The 22,303-nt window shown below is 37.8% G+C and overlaps 1 protein-coding gene across 4 annotated transcripts in view; it reads right to left on the bottom strand.

Moving 5' to 3' along the window:
• Kcnip4 (potassium voltage-gated channel interacting protein 4) overlaps nucleotides 1–22,303 on the bottom strand; it is a 1,150,698-nt gene that overhangs the window by 885,907 nt on the left and 242,488 nt on the right.

Here is a 22,303-nt window from a genome sequence, read left to right as displayed (position 1 = left end):
ATAGGCTCCATGTAATAAATAACACGTGGGAAGAAGCTAATACTGTGAGTCAGAGGCATTTACAATTTTAATAACTTATTTTACATTTTCTAATGGTTTGTACATGTTTTTCTCCTAATTAAAACAATATAGACATGCATACCAGCATCCTTGCCTTCTCTTCTGCTTCTGTGGGTCATATTCAGAGATGACTGAGCATCACTGTTGTTCAGACTTTGATTTCATTTTTATCGCATGTCTCATAAAACTGATTTAGACACCTAAAGATCTGTCACTAAAATGTTGAGTTATGAACACTCAGAACTTACCTCTCCAATGCTGAAAAGAATGCATGGCTATAAGATCAAGTAGTCTTCAAATGTAGTCACCCCGATTTAGGAACACGTGCAGATATGCACATTATTTAGAATTATACAATGAATATTTATGCCAATATTTAAGACTCAATAGACTGTCTTAAAAGGCTCCTACTTCTGCATGGATGTGTGAGGAAATTCACAATGCAAAGTTCTTTGGCTCTGCTATAGAATTGTAATGGAGGCCTGTCCAATTTAGAGGAAATGTCTACCCAGTGGCAAATTCGGAGTCATTCTCTACATGGACTCCCTCATAGCATTATCTCTGCTTCACAGACTCTTCACCACACTCTGACTGCCAGCAGAATCCAGCTTTTCTCTTGGCTATTTACTTCATTATTTTTCATTAGCTGTTAATGCATCTACATGGTTGATGGAGTCTCTTCTAGAATATATTACCTAGATGCAAATTTTTAAGATGTTTTGAAATATACCCCAGGGTCTGAATGTTGAGCTCCACTGCACACAATGGAGGAAAACTAAACAGGGAACACTTGGAAAAAATACATGCTCATTTAAATGGCTAATAATTCATGGGAAAATATGAAATAAACTCAAAACTGAATTATACTCACAGAATGTCCTCTTAAAGGCTTACTTATAAACACATCTCCCTGACAACCATTGATACTGAGTGTTTGGTTCTCATTAGGGAACCTGACCACTTTGTGAGCCTTCTTTCAAAATAAGATTGATGGCAAGTGACATAACTCAGTGTGCAAAGGTGTTTGCTGCCTCACCTGACCTGACGTTTGCTCCCTGTAACTCAGACTGTGGAAGGATAGAGCCAAGTTACACAAGTGGTTCTCTGATCTCCACATATAAACACAACTATGTGTACTTATGAGTAGACAAACAACAAACAAGGAAGCAAGCAAAGAAAACAAATGAGCAAATGAGGTTTAAAGGGATGTGATTGGAGACTGAAGAGATGACTTGACTTGCTGGTTGAGCACACTGACTGCTCTCTGAATGACCTGTTAGGTTTCCAGAAACTGCTTGACAGCTCACAACTGTTTTATCTTCAATTGCAGGAGACACGACATGTCTTCTAGATTCCAAAGGTAGCAGGCAAATACATTGTGCACATAAATGCTGGCAACCCCAGTAATACTACATATGAGTAAAAATAAGTAATTTTTAAAGAGATCTGACTGATGCTTTTTTACCAATCAAAGCAAAGAAGGCAAATGAAGCAATCTCATATAAGATCCTAACTTCATATTATAGTTGATTATGATTGAGAAATCATCGAATTTTTGTTTTCTCCTCTGTGATGTGCCAATAACATTCATTTCTAGAGTTGTTGGGGAGTTTAAATTGAGCTAGCAAGTAAGCATAGCTTACTTTTTATTTATAAAAACTAGAAGCATGGTACAACCTTTATTAAATGTGTTTATTTTCATTAGCTACTTATAAAAGCTGGCGAGTATGTTTGTTTAAAATTTGGTTATATGAATTTTAGACATCATGAAAATATTGTAAGAGTCCTTATAAGGGAGATGGAGTAGAAAAATGTGAAATTACCTATATCCTTGTTATCTATTTCTGTGCAACCAATTACTCTGATATTCAGTGAATTGCAGCAACTAGTCTTGATCTGACAGTCCCAGAACTACATAAAGATCAGTTCAGTCATCCTTATCCAAGGGTCAGTAAGGATATCACACCAAAAATTGATCATGTGATGCAGAACTGCAGTCATCAGGATTGACAATGCAGTAGATCGCTTCTCAGGAAGCTCACATGCAGACCTATATTTGGAGAGATTATTTCCTATCTCTGTGTTTTTTCCAGGTAGGGATCTAGTGACGAGGTCACCAGCTTTCTCAAAGTCACTGACTCAAGACGGAAAAGGAGATTAGGATGAACACTGCAGTGTCCGTCACAACACAACTTTAGGAGTGACACTGTATCACAAACTGGTCGTCATATAGAGGTAGTGTGTGTGGGGAAGCTGAACATAACTATGAATAACAGGAGCCAAGAGACATCACAATAACAAGCCTTTACACAGCAGCCCACAGTTTACACAGACTTTTCACAAATAAGGCAAGTGTCTAAGGAACCTAAATTGTATGTCTGTGACAAGTTCTTAAGAGCATGTAATCAAAGAAGGACAGGTATGGACTATTTTTTTCATCTTTATTAACTTGAGTATTTCTTATTTACATTTCAATTGTTATTCCCTTTCCCATTTTCCGGGCCAACATCCCCCTAACCCCTCCCCCTCCCCTTCTTTATGGGTGTTCCCCTCCATCAAAAACTCAGGTGACAGCAAATGCTGGCGAGGTTGTGGAACACTCCTCCATTGTTGGTGGGATTGCAGACTAGAACAACCATTCTGGAAATCAGTCTGGAGGTTCCTCAGAAAACTGGACATTGAACTACCTGAGGATCCAGCTATACCTCTCTTGGGCATATACCCAAAAGATGCCCCAACATATAAAAGAGACACGTGCTCCACTATGTTCATTGCAGCCTTATTTATAATAGCCAGAAGCTAGAAAGAACCCAGATGCCCTTCAACAGAGGAATGGATACAGAAAATGTGGTACATCTACACAATGGAATATTACTCAGCTATCAAAAACAATGACTTTATGAAATTAATAAGCAAATGGATGGAACTGGAAAATATCATCCTGAGTGAGGTAACTCAATCACAGAAAAACACACATGGTATGCATTCTTTGATAAGTGGATATGAGCCCAAATGCTCGAATTACCTTAGATGCACAGAGCACAGGTATGGACTATTTCATGATATTTTCTTACATTCTTAACACTCTTAGTATTTCAACACACACACACACACACACACACACACACACACACACACACACATACTACTACTACTACTACTACTACTACTACTACTACTACTACTACTATTTTGATTTTAAGGCAAACCAAGAGAATCTTTTACATTAGAAAAACATAATACTGATTTTATAAATAACATAAAGTTGATAATTCTGATCACAGACAACTCAACAGGTTAGGACAGTAAGAATAGAAAATTTCATTTAATATAAAAGACTTGGTGCTGAAGAGACAGCTCAATGGTTAACATCACTTATTGCTCTTGCAGAGAATCCCAACTCCAGTTATAGGGTATCCAATGCCTGTTGCTGACTCCATGGTCAATAGACACACATGTAGTAGATATACATATTCACACAAACATAAAAAATAAATATATCCAAAAGAATGTTTAAAGTTAGAAGACTTTAAAATGATCATCTATTTAATGTCACATATTTAGGCCACATTCCAAATATTTGTTTGTGAAAAACTAACTAAGATCTTGTCCATTGTCTATAAAAGAAATCATTCTAACTTTGCAGCAACTACAATTATACTCTGAGCACAGGACATTAGCTCAAAATCATGGACAATAAGCTACACTCTTGTAAGTTTAAGTAAGTAACCACCACTAGGAAGATGTGAGGTTTGCTTTTGTTTTGGTCTGGTTTTCTAACAGTGAGTTTCAGCATAAGTACTAGACACTAGATGGCCCACAGTTCCTGTTTAACTGAGTTGTAATTGAGGCTAGTGAAGCACAAAAATTTGCCTGTGAGTTAAATAGAAAATCCCATGTCTATGTCTCTGTACCTCTACAAATACCTGAAACTCCAGTACATTTAGGTTAAAGAAAGCAGCCTATGTTCTCAGTCTTTACTGTGCACATGTAAAAGTAGAAATGAAGGAGAAACACTGTCCCATCAGCAGGCTCAGTCTTCAAGATTTAAACAATGAAAATTCTAACAGTAAAGAAGATTCAGGATGCAGATGGTAGTGACTTTCCAACAGCACTATGGGAATATTTAGAGCTATTTGAATTACTTAGTGAGTTCACTGCTAATCAAAGTATCTTAAAAGAATAGTCTTAGGTGTGGCCTTGATACAGAAGTAAGGTCACTGCCTAGAGATGTTTGGGATGGGTAGGATTGTATATGTACAGTACTTTTTTTTATTAACCTTGTTTATAGAACTTCTCCCATAACAAACTCAAATTGATCTCTATGCTTTGGAACAAAATTAACTTTCAAGAGGTCATTGCATACAATGACTTTGGGGTCACTCTGACCAACAGTGAATATTAAGAGGAATGATGTTCCTTTATGGTTGTCAGCAATGTGCCTCATGACAGAGTTCTCATATCCTCAAGCTACCCAAGTGCTTCTATACAGTTTATGAAGACATTTTCACACGTTTCATTTCTGTGAAAATCAGCCCTTAAGTTGATTGTCTTTCACAAGAAAGAACTAACTCCAAGACCTTCACACTAATACATTTCTGTTTCCACTCTACATGCAGCATCTTGCAAGGCCTGAAAACACATAGTCAAACTTCAGTCTTATTGGTCCACTCTCAAGGACAGTACTGCCTACCCTATCTTCCCTTCTGAAATTTGACAGATGGCACAGCCACAGGAATCATGCATGTTTGAAATGTCAGTCTCAGTTACACTGTTTTCTTTTAAATAGACTATTTAGTTCTCCCCCAAACAAATATAATCTCCATAAATATAAGAATATTATAAAAGTAACTTTTTAAGCAATAGCTTGGTTTCTTCTAAAGCTACAGATGCCCTCTATTGTCTGGCTGCAGGCTGATGCCAGTGTTGGTATTCCTGATAAAAACAGGGGGGATTGGGGATTTAGCTCAGCGGTAGAGCGCTTGCCTAGTGAGCGCAAGGCCCTAGGTTCGGTCCCCAGCTCCGAAAAAAAGAAAAAAGAAAAAAAAAAAAAAACAGGGAGGCGTAGGTTTGCTGAGGGATGAAGAAGGTGTGGTTTCAGAGGCCATTGATGCTACCAAAGGACTAAATGAAAACACAAAGGAAGTTTGCTTATGTAATCCAATTACATGTTGACACCAATTCTGAATGTCTACTCTTCTACCAAAGAGTGCATTATAATCTTATAAGATGATGGTTATAGACTCTTGAAGACTACAAACAGTGAATTATTACCAAGAGGACTGTACTGAAATATAAAGCCTTTCTAGTCTGGAAAGAAAAATATACTGAGATGGCCATACCAACTAAATCACAACAATTAATACACTTGACCTCCTGGGCCCTAGATTCCTCTCGAAGGTGATAGGGTACAGGCAAGCACCACTGATTTCAACTAACCTGGATTTACGTAACAGACTCTCTTCCTGGAATGACTTCTACAAGTACTCAGCAAAGTTTTACATTTGCTTCTAAAGTAAAGAACTTCAAAACATATAAGAAATTTCTCCCCACAAAAAGAAATATGAACAATGTTAGTTTTTTATGATCTTCCATGAAATTTTATTACCTCAATCTAAATATCAGAGTAAGACTTCCTCCCTCTAATTGAACTCTAACTGTGCCCAAAGATGACTCTCTTTGTGGAAATCCTAGGAATTATTGCCTCTCCAGTCTTGGTTAAAGATCCAGAGCCCTACCAAGGGATCCAGCCCACATACATACAGCCACCAAACACAGACAATACTGATGATGCCAAAAAGTGCATGCTGACAGAAGCCAGATATAGCTGTCTCCTGAGAGGCTCTGCCAGAGCATGACAAATACAGAGGCGGATGCTCACACCCAGCTATTGAACCAAGAACAGGGTGCCCATTGGATGAGCTAGAGAAATGATTGAAAGAGCTGAAGGGGTTTGCAACCCCATGAGAAGAGCAATACCAACCAACCAGAGCTCCCAGGGACTAAACCACCATCCAAAGAGTATACATGGACTGACCCAGGGCTCAAGCTGCATATGTAGCAGAGGATGGCCTTGTTGGGCACCAATGGGAGGAGAAGTCCAAAGCTGGACCCAACAGTGTAGGGGAATGTCAAGGTGGGGAGGTGGGAAGGAGTGGGTAGTTGGGTAGGGGAACACCTTCACAGAAGAAGGGGAAGGGGTAGAGGATAAGGGGCTTATGGATGGGAAACTGGAAAAGGGGATAACATTTGAAATGTAAATAAAATATCCAATAAAATATAAGAAAAAAGATGTTTACTTTACGATGAGCAAGAGATATTACTTTTTCCCTTCTCAGCAGAAATATTTCACAGTTCTTTCTCACCAGTAGAAATTCAAATACAAAGTAGTTATGTCTGAAATATTCTGTCTTCCAAAATATAGCCATTCAATAAACTGTTTTTTCTTCTATGACTAAGTCCAACTAGCTCTTCATTTAAAGTCTATTTCATGCTATGATACTGCTTTTCAGATCAAGTTCCAAAGAGCCCATCTTACTTTGCCTATATTTGAAGTGTTTTATGTTTTGTCATCCCTGATTAGAGCTTGTATGTAGAACAATGGGATTCTATAACTTCGGAAAGTATATGAATGAAAAAAAAGTGTAACATGGAAAGAATCTGTGATGTATGGGCTTTCCCCTGAAATATGTAGAGACAGATTATGGAAGTAATATTACCATCATTCCTAAAAGTTAAAGACTTCCTTCTGCCTGAAGGAAAAAATAATTTCACCTTACCCATATATATGCATATATTATATATATATATATATATATTATATATAATCATTCTAGAAAAGCAATTTAATATTAATATTATGTAAAAGCAATTTAAAACAAGTATTGAGAATATAGATAAGGAAAGTAGGTCACAGGACAAAGTAGAAATGCCAAATTAAAAATATTGGTTGGTAATACATAAAACGATAATTGAATAAACTAGAAATCTGGATTGAAAATCCCTCAGGCCATTGAAGAGTGACTGGTGGTCTTTTAAGCTCATATTTTCAATATCACATGCTCAAAGGTCTAAATTGTAAACCGGCATCTGGCCCGACTCACTTGAGCTCTATTTTAATTCAAAGGGTATATAATTAGAATACTAGTAACCTAGCACTTCGTGATATTTTTAAAGTTGTTTGAAAACTGCTAAATCACCACAGAAGCTTTTGCCTTGGCACAGAAAATGAAAAGCTTGCTCAATGCATTCAGGATGTGATAGCTTCTGCCTTTTATATTTCTCTCTTATCATTTCCAGGTCAACTATTCCTCTTGGCTTTGCCATTGCTGTCTCTGCAGCCAAGAGAATTTCTTGAAGCAGGGCTGCTGTGGTGGAACACCTCATCTCGGGGACCTACCAACCCACCAAATTCATACTCATATTTAAAGTCCCCCTTTTAATTGACTAGTAATACAGTCCAGCTTCAGTCACAGCCTGCAATGCCACTACCCTTGGGTCCCAAGTGTACCATTAACTCTAGAGTAAGCATCAGATAGCTGACTTTTCACAGGGTCATACAGTGAAACTTCTAGGCTTTGGGATCTGAATAGTTTGTGTTTCAACAATTCAGTTCTACAACAGCAATGCAAAAGCAGCTCTAGGTAATATGTAAATTAATAAGCATGGGTCACATTCTAAGTAAACTTCATTTGTGAAAGTTAAATCACAGTTCCATCAAATGTCCAACAGTGTATAATATTCTTATTGCTTTCATGGTTTCTCAATCATTTAGCAGTATGAAAGTAATTCTTAGAAAATGGACCATGAAACTGTAGACCAGGAGCTAGTTTTGACCCACAAGCTAGAGCCTTAGAGACATTTCTCCAAGTTAGTTGTGACTGCTCAGCTCAGGATTCCATGGTGGCTCCCACTTGCTCAAAACGAATGCTAGACCCTCACAGCAGCCAGTTAAGCTTTTGTGTCCTGTGGTTGCCCTTGGCCTCACTGTCTTTGCCTCCCACTCGTCTCTGACTTTCTTCTGTTCTAGCCAACAGATTTGATTTCTGCTTCTTGAACCCACCGAAGCTCAGCTACCTTGGGACCTTTGCTGACATCTGGACTTGTGCTCTGTACCTTTCTCCTATAGTGCTGTGACTTTCAGGCTTGTTCAAGACTTTGATCAAATTCCGTTTCAGTCTCTCCTTCAAGCCCCTGTTTAAAACAAAAACTATTTGGTTGTTAAATGAATTGAACTGAGCTACACAACTGTGAAGGCTAATCTAAATCTTAATAAACCTAGGGTATTGAAATGGAGTATTCAAGAAATTGATGCTGGTAAAATAAGACTTTCGGGTAGATCTCTGACAAGCTGGCTGCTGCCTTTATGAGGAGACACTGAGACACATAAACATGAAGAGGGCATGCATAGAGACAGCAAAGACTCTGTGAGGATAATGCAAGAAACTAGCCATGTGCAACTCAAGGGGTCATGTGAAGTGAAATCAAACCTGCCAGACACCATTGGACTTTTCAGCTTCCAACTTAGAGGATATACATATCTATTACTTGTACCACTTACATCACACTACGCCAGCATGCTGTTGTGGCAGTCATAGCAGATCTCCAAACCACTCACCCGTTTATGTAGAATACTTTTCACTCACTACTGTATACATTACTTTTTATGGATGTCTTCCTTCTCCATGAAGATTGTGTGTGTGTGTGTGTGTGTGTGTGTGTGTGTGTGTGTGTGTGTGTGTGTATTCCCAGCTTTCAGAATACCACCTTACAAAGGTCAACACTCAACTATGTGCTCTACAAGTGAAGCCTGGGAATGTGTCACCTAACAGCCACTCACTCTGTCTCTTTTCTTTCCATAATGCCCAATTCCCAACTCACCATCTCTATGGCCATAGCCAGTAAAACACAAGTCACACATTGCTGCCACTCTAGATGGCTCTCTTGACACCAGTCCGAAGTGATCTCTCTCTGAATTCTTCCAATACACTCTGTAACTCACTTGTGTCATTTAATGCATGGATTCCTGTATTATATTTTTGATACAAGCTTTATCTTCTCCATTAAATGTAAAATGTCTTTATGGTACAGCTATTGCCTCAAGCATTTTCAATTCCCTTCCTATACCAACTGAGCATACCACACATACTATAAACACTGACTACACTTATAAAGATTATTACTACAAAACGGTAATGTTATACAATATATGTTAATGAATATATTTTTGTAGGACTCTACAATAAGAATTCATTCCATTAGCATTAGGAGTAAAAACACGAGGAAGCAATCATTTCATTGCTTTCAGTGTCTGACGGATTCAGATCCAAAGCTGGACCTACAACTCTCTGAACATCAGGTTCTGTGTTAACTGTCTCATCGGTAAAGAAAAGAAAGTGCTGACTTTTAACTGAAATATTGCCATGCTAAATACAATAAAGCAAAGAAATATAGACTAGAGTTCTTAAAGTAGTTTAGGTTCCTGAGAGGACTGACCAAATTTCCAGTGGCTGCTTGTCTTGCTCTTCGCACATAATCTTTAAAGTTATGTATCAACTCTGAATTCTTTATTTTTCTAATTTTATATCAAGTACCATGATTCCCACACTTCTCCCTTCCCTTTCATCTCTCCAAACCCTTCCACACTGCCCTCAACACTTCAAATTCACGAACTCTTTTTCACTATTTATTATTAGTGTGTGTGTGTATATGTACATATATATATATATATATATATATTCCTAGTCTGATTTGATTTTGATTTACCGTATTTTATTATTATTCCTAATATGTCTATTTGTTTTCTAACAAACCATAGAAAAGGTATAGCTTCAGTTAGGAGGGGAAGTGGGAAGAAACTGGAAGGAATTGGGAGGGGAAACCATAATCCAAATATATTGTATGAAAAGCATCACTCAACTTTTTAATCTGCATAATGTTATTTGTATGTGATTTTCAAGGCTGACATTCCATCATGGGATAAGCAAGTGCTACACTCATCTCCTTTATTTAATATATTCTAAATTTATTCTTCACTTTATTTATACAGATTTGTAGGTATCTAAGCGAATACCAGTGTATAGATACCCTGGAGGCCAGAGAAAGGTATCAGATCCCCTGGAACTAGAGCTAACGGCTATTCTGAGCTGTCTAATGTCAGCGCTGGGAACACAACTCAGAACCTTCAGAAGAGCAGCACTGCTCTTAACCACTGAGTCATCTTCCCAACTTTCATTTCAAATTAGTATAAAATTCTCCTGTAGACCTTATTTAATGCTAATAATTTAACTTTTTAAACATAGAGTGCTGACATGTTACATAATTTCTCAAAGTTAATGTTTACAGAGGCTAGGGAGATGGTCCAGGGTTTAAAAGCATTCGTTCTCTCAGAAACATCAACTCCAGTTCCAGTGACCCACATCACGCACATCACAGCTGCTTTTATTCTACTTCTGTCCTGACTCGTCCATCGCCTCCCATGAGCACCCAAACACAGGGACAAAATACACGCAGACAGACACAAATACACATAAACATTTTAAAGATATTTGAATATCTCTCCATATGTACCATCTCTTTATATGTCAAAAATAATTTAATTAATCAGTCTGTTTTTACAAAATGGGTTTCTAGAGTAATTATTTTCACTTTCCGCTGCTTCTCTTTAAAATTTCATTAAACTTTATTTTCTAGGAAAGCCAAAATGGTACTGTTATTAATCTTGTTTTCTGGTCTGATAGCACTAAACTTTCTTAAATTACTATATTAAAAACGTTAAGTGCTTTAGACTTAGAAATATTAGCTAAAATATCTGTTACATATATGACAGCAATGTATAAATTATCTCATATTTTTATAGAATAGATCTCTTTTTATAAAAGGGAACAAAATTATAACTCTCAACCATCTAAGTTGTAAATCTTGTCATGTGTGAAGGATGCATTTGTGTGAGATAGCATGTCGTCACTCCATTTTAAATCGGTGCAGTATAAACAGTTTGTCCTTGTCTAAGGACATCAAAACAATTACATAATATTAGTTAAACTACTTTGTATTGATTTATTAGCGTTCCAGGCAGGGTTTAAGACCTGAAGGCATACGGACTCTGTCTTTAAAAATGCTAGTTTGTGCTCTGAAAACAGTTTCTTTTAAGTCAGCCACCAACTCTGGCTCTGACACTTTTTCTTCATCCTCTTCTGCAATGATTCCTGAGCTTTAATGAGAAGGGTGTAATACTGATGTCCCATTTAGGGCTGAGCTCTCATGTTGATAGTGAAATCATGCCCAAAACCAGTTCAAGCTCAAACATAAGGTAGGAGGAGTGGACCAAGTCCCACTACTAGGTGAAGAGTCATTTGTATTTGAAAACACTGGGAGAGGGAGTAACTGTCACCTGCTATACTGATCGTGCTGTAGAGTAAGCCTACACCCAAAAGCTATAGGCTAACATGCACTGGATTTGATGGGTTGAGAGAAAGAGAGAGGGGTGGGGCAGAATGTTGGGTGAGTCTTTGAGGATCTGGTAGGAGTTGGACTGGGAAGATAAATATCACCAAAATATATTACATAAGACCCTCAATGAATTAATAAAAGAAGTAGAGGAGGAGGAAGAGGAGGAGATGGAAATTGCTGACTGGCAATTGGTCGTCATTTGAACAGGGTTCGCTTACTGTGTCCCAATCTTCAGAAGGCTACAAGCCTGCTCAAGCCCACTTACTAAGGAAAGACTGTGCTAAGATTTGAGCTCAGGCATCAATTGTCAAGACCAGGTACTCCTATGAGACTGCCAATGTCTTAGGAACGAACTAACTACAATGTAAATTTAGAGCAATGACAGCACTAGACCAATTTGCTGTTGTGACCTAAGAAAAAACACTTAAATTAAGAAAAAAAAGTCATACCACATGGCTTCTAAAGCAAGCTGACTTCTGACATGCCAAGGGTCTATTAACACTCTACAAAAACTGACAGGAAAACAAGTCACATGGTGTGTACAATGGCACCGTTGTCACCGTCATTGTGGTAAACATGTGTCGAACTTGCATTCTGAAATGTCCTTACCCCTGAGTGCTAGGACTAAGCTTGCACTAGGAGGTGATCTAGGACAGCATCACTGGAAGGTAGTTCTTTGCATGCATTCGATAGCAAGACTAGCAGTTGGCAGTATCATTTCCCTGAGGGAAATTCAGTAGACACAGAATAAAACTGAGCTTTACCATTATAAAAGCTTTTTTTTATAGAATTGGCATCATAGCTTTTGGAAGCCTTTGGCTTTTGTTTAGCACAGGGAATAAAACAGTTGAGAACTCTTTTATGCATCACCCCTAAATAAAACTGGGTCTATACATCTAATTATATCGAAGAAGAGGACCATGACTGGTTTCTTAGGACTCTCATCCTAACCTAGTGACCTTGAAAAAAATGAACTCTTCCGTTGTGAGGGTACAAATATTAAGCAGAGGAATTTACAATTTTGCAAAGAAAAGTAAACAACAGAGAGAAAACAAATAAGCACGAAGCTTAGTCTCAGACAGATACAGAGATCCACAGCCAAACACTGGATGGAGTTTGGGGACTGTTATAGCAAACTTGGGGGAAAACTGAAGGCCACAAAGGGGATAACAAATGCCACAGGAAGAGAAACAGAGTCAACTAACAGGGATCCTTGGGGCTCTCAGAGACTGAACCACCAACTACAGTATACATGGCCTGGACATAATCCAGCTGCATATGCAGCAAAGGTGTCTCTTGGTCTTCATGTGGGTCCTGAACAACTGGAGTAGGGGATGTCCCTATGCTGTTGTCTGTCTGGGAAATACGTTTCTCTAGCTGGGCTGTCTTGTCTGGTCTTAGTAGGAGAGGATGCATCTAGCCCCTCAGAGTGTTGTTGTGCCGGGGTGGAAGTATAACCAGGGCGAACCTCCAGTCTTACAGAGAAGAAGGAGATGGGCCATTGGTAGGACTGTAGGAGTGGAGACTGAGAGTGGGGTTAGTGAACAGGATTTAAAGTGAATTAATAATATTAATATATTAATAATAAATAACAAATGAGTCTTATTGATAAATTATTTATTTGTATATTAAAATGACTCTTACGCAGCCCAGCATAAGTGGACTTTGACCTAATCTCCCTGCTTCTAGCTTTTAAGTGTTAGGTTTATAGAAAAGTTCTAGCATGCTTAGATTTTTTATACAATTTTTATTCATTATTTTAGGTTATTTAAATATACTAGTTTTGGTTATACATATAGTAACATACATATCTGTTTAATTATAATGGGAATACTAAAATCCATGTAATATACGTAATTAGAAATACAAATTCATACACAGCAATATATAACTCATATACGTGTGATTTTTAAAATAAATGAGCAACTATACAGCCCTGACTGCATTTAAAACTGTAGTCTTTTTCTTCCTTTGCTTTTAATTAGAAATATTGGGACTTTAAGTGCTCTGTGTTTTTTCTCCTAACGTGGTCTATAACAAGAAGATATCCACTGGACAGAAATTAAAAAACATGGTCTATAACAAGAAGATATCCACTGGACAGAAATTAAAAAACAAGAAGTGGCTAGAGCTAGGAGCTCAAGCAGCCAAGATCCAAGATAGGAAGGAATGCTAGGGGCAACAGTCACAAAGCTTCTGCCTTTGGGGAAGCATGCAGAGAAATGGAAGTGACAGTTAATGTGCATTTGTTCCCTAAGGGGCACTGGCATTCTGTCATTTAGCATATGTGAAATGAATATGTATTGAACATTAGCCCTGTGATAGGCATGGCACAAACAACACATAAAGCAGACGTGACTGTTTAAAAGAAATTGTGATTAATCAGAAAAAATATTTAGATGTGTTATCTTATATAGAAGGTAGAATATGTGTGTGTATGTGTGTGTGCACATGTATGTGTGCATGCCTGTGAATGTGAATGTGCATGCATATGTGAATAGATATATATTTCTAAGTCTATCTATGTCAATTAAATCTTTGTTTTTTGCCATTTTAAGGCTATTCTATTTCCTGTAACTCTCACAACTACTCTTGTTACGTTTTGCCTAAAGATAATCTCAGAACTGAAGTCAAAGAAACTCGCTGTAGGAATGACTGGGTTAGATTGGCTGATCAGGAAGAGAGACCAGATTCTGGAGCCAATATTAAAAGCATTGGCATAGCTCTTTGGGACAAGTTTGAATTTCACTAGGAGAAAGCCATAGTAAAACATGTATTTTCGATCCTGTCATGTAATTTGGATCTCAGCCCCAGCACGTGCTAGAATTTCACAACTTGGATCAGATTTCATGCAAAATACTCACTTGTGTGGCTTCCATCCAATAATGTGATTCAGAAATGGCCATATTAAACTGTATAGACGAAGGCACATTGGATTTAATTACAGTATCTTCTCCTAAAACCATGAAATACTAGGCTGTGTGCTTTAATAAACACTACGCTGTGTTGGAGAAGCAGAATTGAATTTTATGTCTGTCTGTCAGAAGATGCTGAGCACTTTGATCTCTGACATGAACACCTGACTCTGCTCAATAAAGCCATGCTGATGAGTCATTAAAGCAGAATAATATGGGAAGGACTCGTACTATGAGGGCTCAGAAAGGAATTAAATCAGCAAATTCTGCAGAATGAAAGAGAGGATACTATCTTCCAGGGGAAGATAAATGAGCTCGGTGCAGGTGTTTAAGAGATGAAATGACCTTCACTACCTGAACACTCAAAAAGGCCACAATTTCTCTTTAGCGAGAGAACAGGACCCTCTGATAGGCTTGGCTGGAAGTTTCTACAGCTATCTGGTCATATGTGAAACAGCTTTCAAGTAAGTAGCCTTTACATACACATAATGTTCATTCTTCTACAGCTCCTTGTTTATAAGCTTCATTTGGCATCTCTCTCATCACCCTCTCCCTCAGGTTCATTGCCTCTTTTTGGCTCTCCACTGTCCTTGACTACCCTTGGTGAGAAACGCAAGAGAAATCTCTCTTCTGTCTTGTGAAATCATAGCAAACGTGGCAGAAATACCTGCCAGTTAACTGCCCCCTTAACTGCCCGTCTTACCTGCGGTATTCATACAGCCATGCAGCGCAGTTGGGAACCAGTGGGAAAATAACCCACAAAGTCACAAAGGTCAGCTCTTAATATACATTTAATGCATTTTCTTAAATGAATAAAGGGAGATAATACTTGTTATCAATATAAAAGAGACAATGAGTGTAAAATTGCAGTTGTTTGTACAACTGTCTTTGCATTTACCACAAATTACTGGAGGCAACATCATGATTGAGCATGTAGCTTTCATTGCTGAAATTTTAATTTGAATAAAAATGAGCGGGATAACCTATAGGTACTAGATTAAAGATCATCAAAAACAAGTATTTGATGAATGCTTTGTGGCAACAGAAATATATAAGAAATATCTCTGTTCAAGCCAAAAGGTGCCTCTGCCTACAGCAGTGGACCTACTACTCGCACAGCTGTGTGACGGGGACAAAGCTAGAATTCCAGTCAAAGGCTGCTCAAAGTTCCCTGGCATGTGCTGCTACACTGCGGCAGTTACCAATTTAGCAGGGAGCTGTTCTCCTGAAACATGATCTTTCAGAATTTGGCATGTAACTTGTTTTTATTGTAATAAAATGTATTCTTATCATTGACACTTTGATAAAGCTTGAGGTAGAAGCTTATAAATGCTGACCCTGCTGACTTGACAAGCTACCCTCTATTCCCAGAACCCACGTGAAAAGCCACATGTGCGTGTAGACATCTGTAATCTTACAACTACCATGGTGGAGTGAGAGACAGAGACAAGACGGTGGGCAAACCAGAAACTGATGAACCAGAAGTGTGAAATACACAGCGCAACTGCAGAAGCTACAAGAAGGAACCAGCCTCAAGGCAAATGCTGAGAACTGACAATAGAGAAGATTCCTCTGATATTGGCATATGAGCTATGGTAGGTATATGGCCACATTCATACACATGCACACACAGAAACACATACACACATATATGAGTGTGTGTGTTCATGTGTGTGTGTGTGTGTGTGTGTGTGTGATTTAATAGAAGAGAAAGGGAATGAATGCTGAACTTTTATTATTAGCAATTTTGTAATATATAAAATATACCTTTTATTATTAATATCATAAAAGAAGTTATGACATGACTGACCCCTTTGATGGGGTGTTTCTCCTAACACAGCCTTAGCACCCTCTTCCCACACTCATGGGTATTTATTCAGCTTTGCTTTGACTCATTCTCTCTGAGGCTGAACAGCAACAAAGAGCTGATTCTCAGACACTGCTGAATGCTCCCCATAGCTGAGTAGAAGCTACTCTCCTTTTAAAACAGAAATGATGCCAGTCGCCCAAAAAGAACATCTTGAAATACCATGACTTTCCTGAAATACTTCTACCACACAGGAAGAAGGAATGTTGTTAGAGAGATACTCTGAAAGTCTTGAAACTATAAGCTTGTAAAAGAATTTAGCATCTCCCATAAAATCATAGCGATGCTGATAAATTCTACTGCGGTCACTTGGGCTTTGTTTTTTTCATTCCTACAATACACAGAAGTGCCTCAGAACTTGGATACAGATTAAGCATGAGTTTCCACTGGTGACAGAATAATTTGGGGAGGGGGTATACACATTAGCAAGGGAAGTCCACACACTTACACAGCAGACAAAGCATACCTGCATCTCACGGTGCTGTGATAACATCTGCTACAAAACACACATCCTGCTGTCTTTAGGCATCACTGAGTTTGACTGATTACAGTAATATCCTCTCTGAAAACAGTCTGTTTTAGTACAAAAAAATAAACAATGATAGGGAAGGTTGATATACAGGTATCTAATGAATCTAGAGGGATATGATCAGCTTGCATATAATTCTTGCACTCTCTCTTTAGAGTGGGAATAGCATAAACATTGTTAAGTTGTGATAAGCAAAGGAATCCTAATTTGATAAATCGTCGTGGGGTTCTAGGTTAAAAGCAAATTAATATAGACAGAAATATATTTCTCTAACTTAGAGTAGCTTCCCCATCAGCATCAGTGGTGGGATATTTTTATACTGTGGACCTCTCAAGTGCCCATATGTTACAGATTTGCTTCCCTCTTTAGTCCAGCTGGGAAGAGATGTAATATTTAAGAGGTACAAGCTAGTGGGAAACATTTATGTCACCGAGAGATGTCCTTGGAATACAATCCCACGCCCTCTTCTCCCTCTCCCACTTCCCACAAATAAGCGGAGGAGTTTTGGTTTACCACCTGTTTCCGCCTTGATATTTTGCTTTACTATAGATCCAGAACCAAAGAAACCAACAGAGCACAGCCCAAAACCTTCGAAGTGGTGAGCCAAATTGAAACTTTCTTTGAAGTTTATCGCTTTGGGTATCCGTTACAGAAACAAGAAGCTGATAACACAGACAGGGTCACCTGGGAAGTTTGGATCAGAAAGAAAGAGATCAGTACTGGAATCTCTCCTTCCCAGATGACCCTTGTAGATGACGGCCATCTCTGTTTAGGATTCCCACTCCTACTCAGCAGTTCTCTGTAGTTTCCTTTCCAGTTTTTGGGAAAAGCTTCACTTTTTTTACATTTTTCAAAAGCTTCAGAGGAAGTGCTGTGTTGATCAACTCCTTATCCTATATCCAAAGATGGTTTTCCAGCATGGAAGGCTTCTTTCCAGCTAGATCACTGATACACGCTATGGTGCTACCTGCACAATACCGTCAGTTGGTTTGTCCTATCCTGGGGATCCCAGGTGCTCCTCCAAATCCATAAATGAAGCCATGGATCTGAGGTCTATGACGTGGTCACTCTGGCTCCCTTAAGCAGGGGAAGCAAAAGCACCTCTTCCTGAAAGTATTAAGTTCTTAGACCTTGTGGGCCGTATTGATTAATTTAGTCAATTAGTGTACAAAAGAGCTTTAAGTTAATCATGTCTAAGACTGTGAGATCAGACTTCCCAGGGCTCTGACATCGTCATGGTGATGAAAGCGCTCTTCCACCTGTAAAGCAGAGAATGTTAGCCCTCCAGGCTCACCTGATGTCCTAATTACGGAAGAGAGACGAGATAAAACACAGAGAAAGACAGCACTAACATGAAAATTTCCTTGTGAAGTTAAAGAGGGACCAGAAACTCAAACACACAGCTGCTCTATCTGCTGTGATCAAGGATGCCTAATCAGGCTGGCTGGAAGCTAGACTTGCAAAGACTTAAGCAAGACACCCGCCCCCCAAACCTCCTGCATTAGAAGTTAATCAGGAATAATTCTTTTCACACAGGTTAAGATGTGAACTCCTGCTTGAAAGAGAAACAAAATTCCTCATGGATGCACAGGTATAAATACCATCCTTATATCAGAACCAGTTTGAGAAGAAGGAAGAACACAGAAATGCACACAAACACAGAAAAAAAAAGAAGTAATACTATAATAAATGATAATAGATTTAATAATTAATAATAAAAACAAAGGTACTATTTCGTACACATTTAAATGATGGAGACAGCATAGAGATATAAGGAATTTAATTAAAAAGTCAAAGAGATTAATTTCTAAGAGAAACAAAATAATGAATAGCATGGATTTCAGACTTGACAGATCATGCGATCATTAATAGATTTTTTTCAAAAAAATCTGCCAGAGCCACATGATCTGAGAAATAGAAAGTCCCATCGTTTTTGTCAGGATGGGTTTAGAAGTTTGTCAATATTTAATTTCATGATGTCTTCAAATGTAGAAGGGAGGGCATCCAGAAAGCTGGGGACTGGAAAAAAATCATCATATTATCTATGCTCTCGAAGGTGGGGGAGGGAGGATAGAAAAAGAAATGGGCACATGGCCAGAAAGTAATTTTGTCATTTCTCAGGTATTGTTAATAGCTCTTATTTCCTAATAATGCTTTTAAATGGAACATTGAGGTACTTAATGAATTCTCTACGTGATTAGCCTTGTGAGGGCTTGATCCACAAGAACCAAACAGTATTGTGAAAGATTTAAAAGTTCTTTTATTCCAATTCGATAGACGAAAGTATGGTTCTCTCTATATCTGGGTGTCTGTCCTCTCTTTCTCTCCCTTTCTTATCCCCCATCCCTAGACTAAAATTCTGTATGTGATGGGATGAATTCTTACTTTAGCTTTTGATAATATAATTTCATTAAATCTGAAGTGCTTAAATACATTAGTTAAACAACTTCAAACTTATTAGAATTTTCTACTTAAAGCATTTTTGTTTCCCTTAAGTGAAGAATTGAACTTTAACACAACCATGGCCTGCAAACCTGAAGCCTGCAACAGAGCACCAGGTATTATCTACTTCAAACGTATGTTTAGGGAACATACGTTTCCTATTTCTAATAGGAAAATGTGACCAGGTCTTGCTTTTGAAACAACATGATATAAATAATTTGAGGGAATAAGTGTCAAATAACCTTCAAATAAAAATCCTTTTTAAGTGCCCAGACTGTGTTACAAGACTAAAGGAGAAGCAATTCAAAACTTGATGCTTAAACTACCCATCTTCATAATGGCAAAAAAACCAGTCATAAAATAGAGTGCTGGAACACAAATTATCCATTGATGGAGGCATCGAGTGACTGTAGAGCCATCTTTATAACCCATCTCCATTCACTTAGGTTTACTACAATAATTGCGTATCATGAGCCCATCCAAAATTAAATCTGATATAATATATCAAGAAGCAAGAATCAAATTGAGAAGAAAACAAGATAATTGACCCTACATTAAATCTTGACATTCTGTCCTGGAAGCCCTTAACTTGTATCACTTGCTCTCCAATTTCTATAATTTAGAATTAAGACAAAGGATATCTTAAAGTTTTTCTATTTTCAAATAAAACCAACATATCTGTTTTGGCAATACTCTTTTCTGTGTAATTCATTTTTCATTAAGCTTTCATTTTGCAACTCAGCCAGGGCTGGGATTTACTTTGCTCCTGTGGCATCCTCCTGAGGTAGAAATCCACTCTTTGAGAAGTAGTTTAATATAAAAAGTAATGTACTTAAGAAGTTTTTGGAAAGTATGAATGTGTTATCTAAACTGAAAAAATGAATTTACAATTGAATGTCTATTGTCTCACTTAAAACTATTTTATAAAATTATTCATTCATTTATATACTTACTTATTTATACATACATAATCCAAGGCACTGTCAAACATATGAAAAGTTGGCAGCTAAGGAAATTGTTTCCCTCTTGCTGGTGACATTACTAATAAGGTATGTCAAAATCATTCATGTTTATATAGCTTTGCAATAATTTTTCTCTGTATAAATCACTACAAGTGAGAGGCAACAGCCAGAATATACAAACTTGATGTTTCAGAATTAACCTGTTTAAATGTAAAACAAATGTTACAACTTCTCAGATAATGCCAATGGAGGAGCTAAATATAAGATCTTTGATGAACAAACAAAAGGTCAGTCAACCCATGTTCATACCAATTCAAAATTTTGATAACTGCAAAGATGTACACTGATAGTTCAGGATCCAATTAGCAACCTCTTGCATATCTAACCTTAAAGCAAAATTTTTTAAACTGATTCAACTCTGCTTCCAACTTCCGCATTAATTACTAGCTCAGGGACCCGAAAGTGTTCTGATGAATTTTACATTAGAATCTGCAATATCAACAAAGTATATTATCACAGCAACTAGTAAATGCATAGGTTGGCACTCGCAAGCAGAATTCTGAACAGCTATGAAGAATCCAGCTTAGTTTCAAAATTTTTTATTACCATGCTGGAAGAGGAAAGAGAATTTTACAAGAACCTAAGCCACCAGCACATTCCTGAGGACACGGAGATATCTTAATATCTAATGATAACCATTGGCTCCTACTCTCCAAGTGCAAAGGTACAGGGTCTCTTGTGCTTCAGAACAAGGAAACAGTTCCCACCTACACGGACTTCTAAATGTGCAATGAATAAGTTTTAAAATACTGCTTCTATACTAGCCTCCCACGTTGTCACTAGCAAACCTGTGTGCTGACTACTCGTCATTAATATGTATGCTTTATACCTTCAAGACTATTGTCATTCCCCATAATGTCCTATGAAATCAAAAGTTCAAGAAAACTGTTTTATAAACTGAATAAACGAACAGGATACCAGGCAGCATCCAATCTCAAAAAGATAGATAAAGCTATCGGACCATATGGAGAATTTTTTGATATGATTTTTCTAGTTTCATACCAAAATCAAGCACCATGTGTTGAGCATTAGTGAGCAATATGGTATCTTAAATGACACACCATCCTTAGTAGAAAGTGCAAGCAAATAAAGAAGTACTCATAAAGGCATAATGATCAAAATAAGTATTTACACTGTAAATCTGAAGACTAGATAGAAATACAACTAAATTGGGAAAGTTGGGCACAGAGTGTCCATAATTCTATCTTAAGTAATCAAGGTTCACCACTTGTGCACTGCTTAGGATCAGCCTGTGGGTATTAACAGGACATAAGCAGTTAGTTGGATGGGAAGAATCTTCATAATATCCAGGGACCATGAGTGGGACCCTCTGATTTCCAGTTATTCTCTCAGAACATTTCTCCCCTCTCATACTGCCAATGTCATCACATATCAAGGCGTGCTAAAAAACATACCACATGCTCCTTGGATAAAATAAGTCTCAAATTCATCTCTAATCCTTGTATTACACTGTCTATGTTTATCTGTTTCTTGTTCCTTATTACTCAGACTTGAAAAACACTACACTCCCAATAGTTCCCTGCAGCTAGAACTCAGGTGTAGTAGAATATTAGCACAGCTCTGTTTTCTCAGAAGTTTGATGGTCCGTTAACAACATCTGTCATCAGTAGAGGCTAATTTTGGTCCTGCTTGGCTCTAAGTTAATGGCAACACTCGAGAATTTCATGGGTAACAAAGCTATGGGTAGAGTCTTGTCATTTTGGAACATCTTAAAAAATTCTTTTCTTGCTAACCAGCACATAGACTGAAAATAGAGTTTCTATTTCAATTATGTCAATGTTTAAACATTGAGATTCACCACAATGAAACAAATATCCACACACGTTACTCCATCTATTTGCACATTTTGTTCCATTTTCCAAGGAACTCAGAATTCTCAAAGAAATGTCCTTAACTCCTTCACTGCCATGCACCAAGATCAAATACTGCAAACAGCCTAAGGATTATAAAGATCAAAGAGTTGGAGAGGATCTTTAACTGCTTGCAGGGTGGGCAG

This window comes from Rattus norvegicus, chromosome 14 (assembly GCF_036323735.1).
Source record: "Rattus norvegicus strain BN/NHsdMcwi chromosome 14, GRCr8, whole genome shotgun sequence".
Lineage (NCBI taxonomy): Eukaryota > Metazoa > Chordata > Mammalia > Rodentia > Muridae > Rattus > Rattus norvegicus.
The sequence above is the reverse complement of the archived record's forward strand: the minus strand, read 5'-3'. Positions and strand labels throughout refer to the sequence as shown.